We start from the raw sequence: 14,656 nt of genomic DNA, 5'->3' as shown, positions 1-14,656 counted from the left end.
TCACCTAACCCCCCACCATCGACGACATCTTGGGAGAACTGAACGGCGCAAAATGGTTTTCGAAGATGGACCTCCGGTCCGGCTATCACCAACTGCCACTACACCCGGACTCTCGCTACATCACCACATTCTCTATGCACGTCGGCCTCAGGCGCTACCGATGCCTCAATTTCGGGATCTCAAGTGTTGCAGAGGTATTCCAAAACACCATCCGTGAAGTCCTTAGCGGGTTACCAGGGGTCTTGAACGTAAGCGATGACCTACTCGTATACGCATCGTCGATAGAAGATCACCACCGGAGACTTCGCGGGGTCCTCCAGAGGATCAAAGAATCCGGACTGACCCTACACAGAGAGAAGTGCCAGTTCTTAAAGAGCAAGATCAGCTTCTTTGGCTACACATTCTACGACCAAGGAGTTGCCCCGGACCCCGACAAGGTGCGAGATGTACAGGAAGCCCCAGCACCCTCCAACATTTCAGAAATAAGGAGTTTCCTAGGGATGGTGAACTTTTGCAGGCGGTTTGTCCCGGAATTATCTAACCTCACAAAGCCCCTCAGGAAACTGACGAAATCCACCACCACATGGTAGTGGGGCCCGAACAGGAACAAGCCTTCAAGGATACTAAGGCAGCCCTGTCGGCAGACACAACACTATCATACTTTGACCCGGCCCAATCCACCGATGTCGCTGTGGACGCCAGCCCATATGGGCTAGGAGCTGTGCTCACACAATTGCAAGAAAATGGAGAGTGGGCCCCGATAGCATACGCGAGCGACTCCCTGATGGACACAGAACAGAGATACTCGCAAATAGAGCGAGAAGCGATCGCCATCCACTGGGCCTGTCGACATTTCCACGTCTACGTATACGGCCATCCATTCACAGTGTCCACAGACCACAAAACCCTCATCCCCCTGTTTCAAGGGCCAGCATCCAAGCCTCCACCGAGGATTGAAAAATGGATCCTTCAACTACAGGAGTATGACTATCGAGTGGAATACAAACCAGGCTCATCCAATCCAGCGGACTATCTTTCGAGGCATCCCAGAGTTGCCACCAAAGCGGAAGAAGAGGATGCCGAAGACACAGAGGAATATGTCCGACTCGTATCGGAAAGATCCCGACCACTTCCCATGAGTCTTGAGACTATTGTAAAAGCCACCCGGAGTGATGAATGCTTCCAACTGGCCCTAACGGCGGTCCAATCGAATGACTGGCGCCCCATTCAGTCCACCATGGCCAGACGAACGCCGCAAGCAAAGACCGTCCTGGAGTCAATTGTGCGGGTCAAGGATGAACTTTCGGTTGACAGCAGTGGTTGTCTGCTCGGAGGCTTGTGACTGGTGATCCCGTCAAGTCTGGCTCAACAAGCGGTGGATCTCGGACACCAGGGACATCAAGGCATAGTGAAGACGAAGAGTCGGCTGAGGGCCAAGGTGTGGTTCCCAGGAATGGACCCACTGGTTGAACAAACAGTCAGACAGCCGCAGAGGTCGTGACAAAATTCGAGAAGACCATTGCCACCCACGGAATATTCGAAGTGGTGAAGACCGACAATGGCCCACCCTTCCATGGGCAAGAGTTTGCCGACTATCTCAAGTCCTGGGGGATTCAGCACCGAAAAGGGACCCCGTGCTGGCCTCAAGCAAATGGGGAAGTAGAGAGTTTCATGCGTACTCTCAACAAAGTAATACGCATCGCGCATGCCGATGGATCACCGCTCGAGAGGGCCATATACAGTTTCCTGAGAGAATACCGTTTGACGCCCCATCTCACGACCGAGGCAGCTCCAGAACCGGCAAGCATGGGCTGAGTAGTGCGAGACACCATCCCGCATCACCCAAGCTGGACCCCGTCTCAGATTGACGCTGGAAAGGTCCTAGCCAACAGGACCAGCTCCAATGACCAGGCCAGCGCCGACCCACGAGCCCGAATGTCAGCCATTCAAGTGAGAGACAGTCTATATCAAGGACAGGTACCCTGGGAGCAAATTCTGGCTTCCGTTTTAACATAGGCCCTGGACAGTCATCCGCCGAACCGGCACCATGATAACTGCCAGAAGAGGAACCGAGGAAGTCAGACGCATCATCTCTTTCTTCAAAAAGGTGCACGCCGGAACTCCGGACCTGCAAGTGTCAGAAAACCTGGACGCCAGACCACGTCATCCGCCAGTGGAGGAAGGCCCAGATGGTGATCAAGGGACGACCCCCACCGAAGATGAGAACCGATCTGACCAGGGCGTCCCTTCACTTCCGGTAACACCAGTCGGAGGTCTGCCAAGTTACCCGGTGAGATCCCCTGGGAGCGAAGTCTCGCAGGGGATGACCCCATCATTGCCATCATCACGGGGAGAGCACTCCAGATATGGCCTGAGAAGAAACCCGGCTCCATCCTCCCGGCTGGCCGACTTCATGGTGTGACAGACCTGGGACTGGAATTCTAGTGACTGGTAACAGATCTACATGATCACTGTTTGTTTGTTGTTTTGATAAAGGTTAGAAGGAATGTAGTGTTCTCCAACGTGAGGTAGCGGTGCAGTCAACCCGCGTCGGAGGTATTTCGCTAGCGCTGGCGCGTGTCATCACGCGCCAGCTATAAATAAAGGGGCGTGGCCTGCAGGAAGGCAGTCGGGACCACACCGAGAGTCCAACAAGTGTCCCATGTGTTTATTGCGGCCGTAGCGCTGATTACACGTGCGCTAGCGGCCTCTTATCTATTACACGGCCAAGCCATACAGGCCACTCGCCACCAGACGTGCCAATAGCACTGGTTCTGGAGGGAGACTTCCAGCTTTCTTTTGGCCGTCTCACACCAATGCGGGGAAATACATTATCCCGGTTATTTTTTTAAATCTCCCACTTACTTCTTCTAAATTGTTGCCATGTTTGCGTCACCAATGCCCTCTACGCACGAGACCTTATCTTCAGACAGACCCTACATCAGGGCTTATTTTGTAAAAAAAAAAAAAGTAAAGTTGGCTAAATGGAAATGGGCCGCCCCCCACTTCCACCCCTGTGAGGCCGACTGCCACCTTCTATTTATTTATTGATGCGATTGTATATAGCGCGTACATCACCCAGAGGTGTCAGAGAGCTTTACAAGAGAGCCAAGAACGTTACAAGAGACATTAAGAGTAACAGGGTAGTGGAGACTAAAGGTATAGCTACTACGGTTACTCATGGCGAGAGTTACGGATCTACAACGTACCTATTAATTACAGGTTACATATTTAGAGAAGTTAAAGCTATTCAGGTTACAGAAATGAAAATTACATATTTACAGAGTTAATACAAGTTAAGTTAATTTACAGTTATAGCTCTTGAAAGGGCTACGAAGCAGCCAGGGTCAGACCAATACATGCGAGGGAGTGAGCCTGGCAGGGACTTGGCGAGGAGTGTGATTGTAAAAAAATGTTTTGGAAGAGAAGAGTTTCGAGGTCAGTTTTGCAGATCCGGAAAGAGGTGGGGGTACGAAGGTTTGGAGGGAGCGAGTTCCAGATTCCAGGCGCATTACCCGAGAACCATTGTGCCTTAAGTCTTTCCCTTTTGAAAGTCGGGGGTTCGAGCCACAGACTGTCAGCGTTTCGTGAGGATGTTGACAAGTTGACTTTGTTTGCTAGGTGGCTTGGGGTCGAGGTGTGAACGGCTTTATGGGAGATGCCAGCAGTCTTATGAATGGTTCTACCTTCACTCGGAAGCCAGCGTAGAGTTATCAACAGTGTGATAGGGTCATTTCTGTCGGTCCTATAGACGAAACATGCAGCCAAGTGGAGGACGCACCTTAGAAGAGACAGGTGGTCTCAGGGAGGCCAGCAACCAGAGAATTCCAGCAGTCCAGTCTGGAGAGAACCAAAGACTGGACAAGAGTTTTCAGGCCTTGCTCAGGAATGTAACGTCGGATCCCCCAGAGAAGTCGCAGTTGGACGCGTGCGTTCTTGGCCATGGGGCTGATTTGGGATTGGTGGTTGAGTCTGTTGTCCAGGAGACACCCAGGAATTGGCCACTGTCAGCGACCGCAGGTTTGCGTTAAGAAGGTTCAGATTATCCATCCGTGACAGGCTAGGAGGTGCAGAGTTTGGAGGGCCCCTCTAGCGCTGGACGTTCACTCACAGGAACCTCCATATATTGTTACAGAACTAGTACTTTGGTTGTGCCTGGCTTCAAGGAACTGTACGCTTCTTCTCAGGCACTGTATTTTTTAATTGCTAAGCTGTAGTTTTTAATTCTGCCACAAGATGGCGCAAGACTGTCACAAGAGAACTAAATTGACCAGTGCCCGTGTTTTTAATATCTTTGAAACTCAGGACTGCCACCCGCGTCACATATATAATTGTATTTACTTATTTATTTATGCATTTTTATATAACGTGGGCATGACCCAGAGGTGATAGAGCGCTTTAGAATAGAAATAGATCTTTACATAAGCACACGATGACGTCATGCAAGGTGTAGGTGCATTTAAATAAGATAAGAACACTAGACTATAGAAACAGAACCTTACACGAGGCACAAGGTTACGTCATCCGAGGACGGTATACATTATATATTGTTATATATTGCAGCAATCATAAACATTGAGAAACAGGCTCTGGATTGGTGCCAAGTACAAGGCAGAGTCGAGCAAATCAACGTAAGGTAAAGGCTCAACGCACCCCTCAGCGGAGACTAAACCAGGCTCAAGGCACCCCTCTGCGGAGACTAAACCAGGCTCAAGGCACCCCTCTGCGGAGACTAAACCAGGCTCAAGGCACCCCTCTGCGGAGACTAAACCAGGCTCAAGGCACCCCTCTGCGGAGACTAAACCAGGCTCAAGGCACCCCTCTGCGGAGAGTAAACCAGGCTCAAGGCACCACTCAGCGGAGACTAAACCAGGCTCAAGGCACCCCTCTGCGGAGACTAAACCAGGCTCAAGGCACCACTCAGCGGAGACTAAACCAGGCTCAAGGCACCCCTCTGCGGAGACTAAACCTAGGAGGTAACAAGCAAAGGCAACGCCAACAGGTCTGGCTTTCAATGAATGGTTTATGGCAATGGGAGGCATTACAAGTACATATCATAGGACTCGGTGTGCACTTGTGTGGAAGTAAAGAACTTTAGAATTATATTTGTGTAGATTAAAAGGTCAGGTGAATGTTGCACTGTCAAGCCAGACCTAAAAATCCAGGTGGGTTAATGATTGCGCCCCTCCCATCTGTGCCGCTGCCAGAGAGGCACACCATAAATTAATAAGTTATCTAAGACACTTTAAATGCATGACAATGTCATGTGTGCGCCCATGAAAGTTCAAGCTGAGGCAGGTGTGGAGGGCAAGCACTTTTTTTGTGGAAGCACACAACTTCTGCCCGGTCAAATCATGTACTCCTGGCTCCCAACATGTGGGCGGAGCCAAAGCCCCTCTCTAGTGCCCCTCACATAATGGTCTCGTGGCAGCTACAAGGTCAAAGTAAAAACCAAGAGGGGATGAATGACGTGTCATGGGGTGCCAGGGCCTATGCATGGTGTTCAAAGACCCTCATTCACTCGAACTGGTTCATGGCGGTATATCTTGGTTCTCCGCTTAAGGTAATCAGGTGACTAGTTTCATCATTGGATCTTTTCCAGCGTGAGTTTTCTGTCCTCCAGGAGTTCAACTTTCCTCCTCCTAGAGGGAGACTATCTGGTTCTGTGACCGTCGTGATTAATGCGCGAAATATTGCAGAAAAAAGTGGAAAGTTAAAATTACCTCCGTTCCTGTATAAAGTGTTTTGTATGGTGGATGTGTGAGAAGTCCACTGCACCTATGTAGTTCAAATCTCAGTGGTCGACATGTTTCAGCCCTTTACTGTGTCTGCGGATCGGCGGGCTTTCATCAGGACTGAGAAGAAGTGGTATGGAATTAGACCGCTCCTGGTAGGTAAGTTAAGTCACTCACCTATCTTCGTCACAGAGTACATTGACTTTGGTTGTGATGTAGTTATAGGTTTGGCTGATACCTATAGCTCATTAGGTGTCTTCAAATTCTCCTGCGGGTGCAGGAGAAGCCCTCGATGCTACTATTTGCGCTTCATGGATGTGGTTTCCCCCCGTGAACCAGAAATTGACCCAGGTGGTCCCGGATGGAATTTATTTAAAGAACTGTGTCTGACAGTAGAGGTGCCGTGACCCAGAAATTGACCTTGGCAGTCCCAGAATTAATTAAGTTAAAGAGCTGCGTCTAAGAGTAGAGATGAAGGAAATTACACCAGCTGCGATGGCAAGCCAGGCCATAATAAAAAATAGGGGGTGAGGTTACCTAAAATGTCTTTCCATCTCAGCTTTAAAGATACCCTTCAAAGTGTTGGTGCATAGGATCAGAGGTACGGGGTTCCATGTTCCTGCTGCACTTCCCCGGAAGGACTGGGTCATTTCTAGTTCTTTTTCAAAGATAGGGGGTTCGCTTCAGCATTCCATAATCGCCTAGTGCCCCCAGATAACTTAAGTTTGTCAGCCAGGTAATGTGGAGTGGATGTGTCTAGTGCCTTGTGAGTGATACAAGTTGTCTGGCTTCAACGGGCAGCCAATAAAATGAAACTAATATCTGTGGAATATGGTAATTCCTTTGGGCCCGATAGACAAAATGTGATGCTGAATGTAGGATGGGTTTAAGAGGAGTGAGATGAATCTTGGGAAGACCAGTCACGAGAGACTTACAGTAGTCCATTCTTGAATGCACCAGTAATTGAATACGTTTCCAGATCTTGTTCTGGAACATAGCGGCCAATCCCCAGAGAAGACACAGTTGAAAGCACACATTTCTGGCCAGGGTGTTGATTTGTGATTGTAAGTTAAGTCTGTTATCTCGAACGACTCCTAAGGGTTTGGCAGTGTCGACAATAGTGGGTTTACTGGTAAGGATGTTGAGTGAGTCTGTACAGGATTGTATTGAAAGTCGTGATTTCGACTAGGAAAACAGACAGAATTCCGTCTTGCATGGGTTCAGTTTCAAATGATGGCAAGTCATCCAATCTTGAACAGTACTTAGCTTGTTGGCACAGTGCAGGATGCCATTTGGAGGGGAGGCCTTCAAGTACAGTTGGGTATCATCAGCATACAGAGGATGAAAGATCCCTAATTCTCTCAAGAAGACTCCCAGGTGTTCGATGTAAAGGTCTTGAGGTCATCAAGAAACATTCCTTGGCTGAGTGATACATTCACAAAATTAGTCCAATAGGGTAGAATGTGTGTGTAAAGATGTTTGGCGATGTTACCCAGAATACGGTCCACGGAGTAGTTTGATGGCTTCGGCTTTGTGATGGTTTTAGTAGTTCTTCCTCCTGAATTATAGCAAAGAGTTGCCAAATGTTCTTGGATTTGCACATAGTGATCAGGGTGGGGTGGTCATCTCGACACAAAGATTGTTTTACTTTAGAGTCAAAGAATTGTAAATTCTTCTGCTCTCATGGTCTCAGTCATCCAATTTGATGAATGTGGACATAGAGGAGCTGTTGGCAGTTTTGACCAATTCAAAAAGTTATTTAGGGCGGTTCTCAACTGAGTCGATGAGAGATCTAAATTGAAATGATTTTGCACAGAAAATATGTCTTTTGTATTGTGAACTTGTGTTTCTGAGAGAAGTGAGGTTGATGGCGGAGGCCGATTGACTCCATTTCTTCTACAGTATTCTCAGGGCTCTTCTTTTTCAAACAAAGCCTTATTGAACCAGGGAGCCAATAGCTAAGGTCTTTTTTTTGCTCTGGAGCAGAGTTAGCTCATCAGGCAGATCAGAGAGACAGTCAAAACATTGGGCAGGCAAGTCATTGATATCTGTGATGGACGATAGTAACTCCTGTGCAGCTTTGCAAAGCATGTTGATGTCTATGTTTTTGGTGTAGCTAAACCAGGTTATCACCTTTTTTGGGATGTATTTATTGATTTGTTTTCTTGGTTATATCCAATCTCTGCAGGGACTTGATCACAGGAACCAGTGGAGACACCAACAAAATACCCCTTGAAATTAATTAACAATGAAGTGAGCTGGTGGGTGGTGTTTTGTAGCAGCATTCCTCCTGATCAAGCTCTCAGTACATAATAAACTACAGAGCAACTACACCACCAACAAACGACTGAAACAAAACCAAACTACCCTTTGAAATGAATCACCAATGAAGAGAGGAGGTGGATTGTGTTTTGTAGCAGCATTCCTCCTGATCCAGCTCTCAGTACAGAAGAAACTACAGAGCAACTACACCACCAACAAACGACTGAAACAAAACCAAACTACCCTTTGAAATGAATCACCAATGAAGAGAGGAGGTGGGTGGTGTTCTGTAGCAGCATTCCGCCTGATCCAGCTCTCAGTACAGAAGAAACTACAGAGCAACTACACCACCAACAAACGACTGAAACAAAACCAAACTACCCTTGAAATGAATCACCAATGAAGAGAGGAGGTGGATTGTGTTTTGTAGCAGCATTCCTCCTGATCCAGCTCTCAGTACAGAAGAAACTACAGAGCAACTACACCACCAACAAACGACTGAAACAAAACCAAACTACCCTTTGAAATGAATCACCAATGAAGACAGGAGGTGGGTGGTGTTCAGTAGCAGCATTCCTCCTGATCCAGCTCTCAGTACAGAAGAAACTACAGAGCAACTACACCACCAACAAACGACTGAAACAAAACCAAACTACCCTTTGCACTGAATTACCAATGAAGAGAGGCGGTGGGTGGTGTTCTGTAGCAGCATTCCTCCTGATCCAGCTCTCAGTACAGAAGAAACTACAGAGCAACTACACCACCAACAAACGACTGAAACAAAACCAAACTACCCTTGAAATGAATCACCAATGAAGAGAGGAGGTGGATTGTGTTTTGTAGCAGCATTCCTCCTGATCCAGCTCTCAGCACAGAAGAAACTACAGAGCAACTACGCCACCAACAAACGACTGAAACAAAACCAAACTACCCTTTGAAATGAATCACCAATGAAGACAGGAGGTGAGTGGTGTTCAGTAGCAGCATTCCTCCTGATCCAGCTCTCAGTACAGAAGAAACTACAGAGCAACTACACCACCAACAAACGACTGAAACAAAACCAAACTACCTTTTGAAATGAATCACCAATGAAGAGAGGAGGTGGATTGTGTTTTGTAGCAGCATTCCTCCTGATCCAGCTCTCAGTACAGAAGAAACTACAGAGCAACTACACCACCAACAAACGACTGAAACAAAACCAAACTACCCCTTGAAATGAATCACCAATGAAGGGAGGGGGTGGGTGGTGTTCAGTAGCAGCATTCCTCCTGATCCAGCTCTCAGTACAGAAGAAACTACAGAGCAACTACACCACCAACAAACGACTGAAACAAAACCAAACTACCCTTTGAAATGAATCACCAATGAAGAGAGGAGGTGGGTGGTGTTCTGTAGCAGCATTACGCCTGATCCAGCTCTCAGCACAGAAGAAACTACAGAGCAACTACACCACCAACAAACGACTGAAACAAAACCAAACTACCCTTTGAAATGAATTACCAATGAAGAGAGGCGGTGGGTGGTGTTCTGTAGCAGCATTCCGCCTGATCCAGCTCTCAGCACAGAAGAAACTACAGAGCAACTACACCACCAACAAACGACTGAAACAAAACCAAACTACCCTTTGAAATGAATTACCAATGAAGAGAGGCGGTGGGTGGTGTTCAGTAGCAGCATTCCTCCTGATCCAGCTCTCAGTACAGAAGAAACTACAGAGCAACTACACCACCAACAAATGACTGAAACAAAACTACCCTTTGAAATGAATCACCAATGAAAAGAGGGGGTGAATGGTGTTCTGTAGCAGCATTCCTACTGATCCAGCTGTCAGTACAGAAGAAACTACAGAAAAACGATACCACCAACAAACGAGTGAAACAAAACCGAACTACCCTTTGAAATGAATTACCAATGAAGAGAAGAGGTGGATGGTGTTCTGTAGCAGCATTCCTCCTGTCCTGATCCAGCTTTCAGTACAGATGAAACTACAGAACAATTACACCACCAGCAAATGACTGAAATAAAAGCAAACTACCGCCTGAAATAAATCACCAAGGAAGAAAGGAGGTGGGTGGTGTTCCGTAGCAGCATTCCTCCTGAACCAGCTCTCAGTACAGAAGAAACTACAGAAAAACTATACCACCAACAAACGAGTGAAACAAAACCAAACCACCCTTTGAAATTAATCACCCATGAACAGAGGGGGTGAATGGTGTTCTGTAGCAGCATTCCTACTGATACAGCTGTCAGTACAGAAGAAACTACAGAAAACTATACCACCAACAAACGAGTGAATCAAAACTGAACTACCCTTTGAAATGACTTACCAATGAAGAGAGGAGGTGGATGGTGTTCTGTAGCAGCATTCCTCCTGTCCTGATCCAGCTTTCAGTACAGATGAAACTACAGAACAATTACACCACCAGTAAATGACTGAAATAAAAGCAAACTACCGCCTGAAATAAATTACCAAGGAAGAGAGGAGGTGGGTGGTGTTCCGTAGCAGCATTCCTCCTGAACCAGCTCTCTGTTCAGAAAAATCTACAGAACAACAACACCACCAACAAATGAGTAAAACAAAACCAAACTGCCCCTTGAAATGAATCACCAATGAAGGGAGGAGCTGGATGGTGTTCTGTAGCAGCATTCCTCCTGATCCAGCTTTCATTACAGAAGAAACTACAGAACACCTACACCACCAGCAAACGAGTGAAATAAAACCAAACTACCCCTTGAAATGAATCACCAATGAAGACAGGAGGTGGATGGTGTTTTGTAGCAGCATTCCTCCTGATCCAGCCTTCAGTACAGATGAAACTAAAGAACAACTACACCACCAACAAACGAGTGAAACAAGATCAAAAATATCTCTTCAGCACTAGAGAAGAAATCTGTTAGCCATCACTTCAACATCAATCGGCAACCAATCACCACTACAGAAGTAAGGCTAGAACTATCACCTCATATAGATGTTGTTCAACAATCTAAAAGCAATCTACCCTGAAGAAACAATACAGGTACATCACCTTTACTAAATGAATGGATAGTGTTCAGCGATCAAGCTGAAGCAAATCAATATTGTAGACACCTCATACCACCTATAGAAAGGACATTCTTAAGCTTTTACTCTAATCTGAAACAATCACCTCTGCAGAAACAATACAGAAATGCCACCTCCCCTAGTTGCATAGATACCCGTTCGGCCATCAAGCTGAAACTAATCAATCTTGCAGACACATGATATCACATACTTTGATAGAAAGGACATTCTGAAGCTTTTACTCTAATCTGAAACCAATCACCTCTGCCGTAACAAAACTAGAAATATTTCTGTGGCACTAGAGAAAAAATCCCTAATCTATTAACACAAGTTGGATCTGAAACCGATCCCTACTGCAGAAAAAAGAACTGACACATGACATTAACCACTGGAAAGGAAATTCGTAAGTCATTAATGTAATCGCAAAACAATCAACACTGAAGAAACAAGGCCAGATCACCTCTGCCACCGCTTGAATGGATACAGTTCAACCACTGATCTGAAACCAATCAACCCTGCAGACAAGAGACCTAAGAGATTACATCCTCCAATAGAGAGGAAATTCTTAAGCCATTACCTCAACATTGATCTGGAAACAGTCACCATTTTGGGCACAAGGCCAGAAATATCACCTAAACCACCACAGAGCAAAGTCCATGGTCACAACCCTGATGCTGATCTAAAACGAGTCAGCACTGCAACCACAAGACCAAAAAAGCCACCTTGGTCATAAAATCCCATATTAACCAGCAATGCACGGACAATGCAGACCGTAAAAAAAAGGCACTATTGACTACTGTCTGGCCTTTCAGACTTGCAGACTATGGTGGGACAAATGGCACGGTTAGCTACTGTGAGGGTAGATTTCCACCTCGAATGAGATGAGTAAATATAACATTACACGAAGTGCGTCAGCTGCTTGTCATACTCTCGTCTTGTGCCACAACCCAGTTCTGACAATCAGGGACTCTGTTACTATGTTCTGTCTCTCATATGTCTTTATACTATGTAGAATTATGGTTTTTCTAGGGTTATGATTAGAGCTTATTGTTTGAGAAATTTAAGCCAGAACATTGTCACAATTGGAAGACTGCTGAGTGGGTGAGACCAAACAGGAGACCAGTCTAATCTGCAATGTCAACGGTGCACAGTTTGTTACAGGAAATATCATGATTGCCATTGACTCATTCTGGACGATGGGCCCCATACTTTGTTTGTCACATTGTTTAAATAAAGTTTTTATTGCAAGCACTGTTCCAAGGTGATAGTTCAAGTGGACAACAGAACTAGCAACAATTATCAAAGCTGGAAGTATGTAATTTATTGGCTCCATCTCTTTCTCTTTGGAACTTACGGTAGGTTCTCAATTAAATTTCCCAATTTAAGGTTTGTGGTGCACGCCAGAGAACCTGGATTGAATGGATTCGCAACGCGCCTGTTGACTGCTGTTCGCCAACTCAGCACGACTGACTGATGACGCTGGTGGATTGCGCGTTAGGGGTCTCTTGGTATTAGACGAACATGCTCTGTCTGCTTTTAGGTAACATCAAATCATTCTTGGAAGAATTCTGCCAAATCTTTAGAGGGGGCCAAGACCACATCCACATTCCTTGGATGTCATCACCAAATGCAGGTTTAGAGGAGAGAACATTAGGAAGGAATTTGTTGATCCTTCTCAGGGTGTGGTTCTATTTGTAAATGGAAACCCTCAAAGAAATATACTAGTCTCTGCAAAATGATTGAATGTTCTGTTATTAATTTATTTAGTCAAACTCCCACGCTGCATCCACATCTCACGCCACCTCAGAGAGCCCCACTGGCCCCCTATTCACAAACGTAGCCAGTTCAAGCTCCTCCCACACGCATACAAAGCCCCACATAACACTGGGCCAGCATGCCTCAACAGCCGCGTACACTTTTACCAACCCGCCAGACACCTTGCTTAGCCTCACTCCCACTCGCACCCACTCACCGCATTCACAAAAGCAGAGCAGGAGGCCACTTATTCTCCTACATCGCACCCAAAACACGGACCGACCTCCCTCAACACATCAGAGCCGCCTCCTCACTTCTGGAGGTCTGCAAGAAGCGGAAGCAGGGGCGTAACATAGGCCCCCGCAGCCGCCGCGGTGCGGGGGGGCCCCGAGCTGCAGGGGGCCGCCTCAGCACCGTACTCAGTCATGAGAGCGCCATAGTAAATGCGGAGTGGGTGCCCCTCTATGTACCTTGGAGGGGCGCCCCCTCAACTTCCGTTACGCCAGTGAGTGGAAGACCTGGTCTTTCGAATAACTCTGTGGGGATCAAAGACCTACGCACCTTCCCAAGCACCTGGATACGCTCACAGGTGGTTACGGCACTTTACAAAGCAACATAACATACCACAACACAACATGTTTTGGTTTGTAGAATGTGAACAGTTACCCAGGAGAGAGTGTTCTGGCCCTTTAAAGACACAAACACTAGGAGAGCACTAACCAGAACGACGCTTCCACAAATAACCAAGCGTTCAGTTGTTTTATGAACAACCTGAAGTTGAATAGTAGAAGGATAACAAGGGAAGCACATTCCGGTTCCTGGCGGCCAGATAAGTGAAAGATGGAGTTCCCTCCTTTTGAGTGTGAATAAGACAGATCACTGCAGGATGATGGTCAGTTGAGCCTGGGCAGAGGGGTAGTGTTTTATCCTTTCGTCCAGGTAGGCCGGGCCCCTTTATGTGCAAGGTGTAAGATCTTGAAGAGGGGCGTTTGCTGATGGCTTGCCAATGCAGTTCCTGAAAATGGTGTGAGAGGCAAGAGCTGGCTGGGAGATTAAGTATACGTCAAGCTGTAAACTTTGAATTACTTGTAGACAATGGATTATGTATTCAGCAACAGAGTTAGAGGGCGCTGCACAAGTCTAGACAAGATATGATTGGCCCTTGGACCACTGATGTGCGAGCTTCAGAAGTAGCCAAGAAAATATTTTCCTCAACATTCTTAGAATTAGGAAAGGACTGAATATGACATTGGGAATCTCTTTGGCCATGGTGAGAATAGTGCCTAGAGTGAAACCCAGAGTCATATTTACAATAACGTGGCGAAGCGTGTTGTTAAGCCAAAAAGGCGAATGACACGCTTTGTCAGTTTAGAAACGTAAGGCTGCACCGTATTTACTAAAATATGGTGCAGCCCTGCATTTCCCCCTGCACTGGCGCACAAGGCAGCACACATGGAAACAGCAAAAATGAGGAGAAATAAAGCATTTCTCCCCGTTTCCCCTAATTAATACCAGGTCATCCCTGGTCTTAATTTTTGCGCTGCCTCCTATTTACGCTGCCCTTGTAAATAGGGGGCAGCATCAAAATCAATGGGTGTTACGGTGGAATGCCCACCCCAACACCCACTGCCCTCCCCTTTCATGTTAAGTACAGTGTAAAAGGGTGGCTGATTTACAAGGAAGTGTTAATCCACGTTAAGCCGCTTAACGCTGCCTTGTATGTAAGGCACAGCCCCTATCGTCATCACAACACAACACCAAGAAAAGTGACGCTGTGGTGGCGAAAGGGGCTTGTAAATATGCCCCCCAGAATCTTAGTTGAGACGTAGGCCACCATTCTGGGGAACAAATGTTGAGCGTTTGC

The 14,656-nt window shown here is 46.7% G+C and overlaps 1 protein-coding gene across 1 annotated transcript in view; it reads left to right on the top strand.

Moving 5' to 3' along the window:
* The window catches only part of LOC146799863 (cystathionine beta-synthase-like), a 173,907-nt gene extending 161,621 nt beyond the window's left edge, over window positions 1-12,286 (top strand). Inside the window, exon 13 of the mRNA XM_085620758.1 lies at window positions 7,924-12,286. The gene's annotated coding sequence lies outside the window, so the exon portion shown is untranslated. The remainder of the gene's footprint in view (window positions 1-7,923) is intronic.
* The last annotated feature ends 2,370 nt before the right edge of the window (window positions 12,287-14,656 follow it).

The sequence above is a fragment of the Triturus cristatus genome, chromosome 8, assembly GCF_964204655.1.
Source record: "Triturus cristatus chromosome 8, aTriCri1.1, whole genome shotgun sequence".
Classification (NCBI taxonomy): domain Eukaryota; kingdom Metazoa; phylum Chordata; class Amphibia; order Caudata; family Salamandridae; genus Triturus; species Triturus cristatus.
Note: the sequence above shows the minus strand (reverse complement) of the source record. Positions and strands in the feature narration are given on the sequence as shown.